The 1,674-nt window shown below is 37.0% G+C and overlaps 1 protein-coding gene across 1 annotated transcript in view; it reads right to left on the reverse strand.

Moving 5' to 3' along the window:
• The window catches only part of POLQ (polymerase (DNA directed), theta), a 147,229-nt gene that overhangs the window by 89,465 nt on the left and 56,090 nt on the right, over positions 1–1,674 (reverse strand). The gene's annotated exons all lie outside the window — the stretch shown is intronic.

The raw sequence follows: 1,674 nt of genomic DNA on the forward strand, positions 1-1,674 counted from the left end.
ACTAGTTCATTCATACAACAAATATTTATTAAGCATTCAATCTGAGCTATTCTAAGTACTGAAGAAACAGCACTGAAGCAGAGAGAGATGTGTCTGCTCTCACGGCACTTACATTCTAGTTGGGGAATTCAGAAAATAAACAAATGTTTTAAATACATTCTGTGTCAACTGGTGCAAAGAGTTGTATATAAAATGAAGCACCAAAAAGGGGAGGGTGGTTCTGCAATTTTTAAATAGCATAATAAGGGAAGGCCTCACTAAGACAGATTCTTTAAGCAAAAGCCTAAAAAAAAAGTGAGGGTCATAAAACTTTCACTGAAAACAAATCCTCCTAGATAATACAACTGGACAAAGTATTTGAAGATAATAGAGGATGACCAAAAGAAAGCAGAAATTGGAGGGGGTAGTGAGACTTAGAAGAAAGAAATGGTAGCGGGTGAATTTTCACACTTTTTACCTGAAGGCAGGGCCCAGTCAGCACCATGTAGGTTGGCTAAAAATTTTGACAAAAACCCTAAGTTCATCGATTGACAGAATTCAGAACAGAGCTAAGGGCAAATACATTAGTTAGAATTGAAGATGGAAAGTCAAGAAATCAAGAGCTAGAGAAAGAGAACCCCAAATGCTTCATATAAACTCTGCCCAAATATCTGGCTGACCTATAAACTATGCAAGTGTGGGCAGATTCCAAGTAAACAGTTAAAAGTCTAAACAACTGAACAGAGAGCTGAGCTACTGTCCACCACAGAAAGAAAAAGTTTGGAGTTTGAGTTCAGCCAAACCGACAAAGTATCAATTTTCTTCAAAGTAACATAATAGAGTCTAGCTAGACCCTAAAAGGTCAAACAAATATATAATTGAAGTACCAGGAGAAAAAGAGAGATCGTCTGGGGCACACAAGTTATGGACGACATAATGGCTGAGAGACTTCTGATTCAAACCAAGATGAAGTAATAGGAACCAATTTAGTCTCTCACCTAAAATAACTAAAAAACCTAAGGTAGGTCATAAAAGACATTGCAGCTTCCAGTTTGCTCTCTCTTGAATTACTCACTCTGGAAGAAGCCAGCCATTGTCAAGAAGTCTATGGAGAAGTACATGTGGATAACAACTGGCGCATCAAGCACCAACTTGCCAATATGTGTGTGTAGCATCTTGGAAGCAGACCCAAGTCAAGCCTTCGGAGGACTACAGTCCCAGCCAACAACTTAACTACGATCTCATGAAGACATCCTAAACCAGAGCCACCAGCAAAAGTGCTCCCAAATTCATTACTTGCAGAAACTTTAAGATAATATAAACTTACTGTTGTTCTTAAGCCACTAAGTTTTTAAGTAATTTATTACACAACAATAGATAACTATTATGCCTAGAAAAACTATTAAAACTTCAAAGATATGGGGAAAAAAATCTCAAGGCCTACAAATAGAAAGATCAAATAACTGACAAGGGCAAAAGAATCAGACTCCCTCCCATCAGCCTTCTCAAAAACAACACACAAGGCAAAGGAACAAAAGATGAGTATTTTCAAAAAACTCAATAAAAGAAAGTGTAAACCAAGGATTTTATATCTAGCCAAGCTGTGCTTTAAACATCTGTACCCCCATAATGTGCTGAAATAAAAAAAAAATTAAGCTTATAGGAAAACAGTTTAAAACACATAACAAAGTGGGG

The sequence above is a fragment of the Propithecus coquereli genome, unplaced genomic scaffold (genome assembly GCF_000956105.1).
Source record: "Propithecus coquereli isolate 6110/MARCELLA unplaced genomic scaffold, Pcoq_1.0 Scaffold10, whole genome shotgun sequence".
NCBI lineage: Eukaryota > Metazoa > Chordata > Mammalia > Primates > Indriidae > Propithecus > Propithecus coquereli.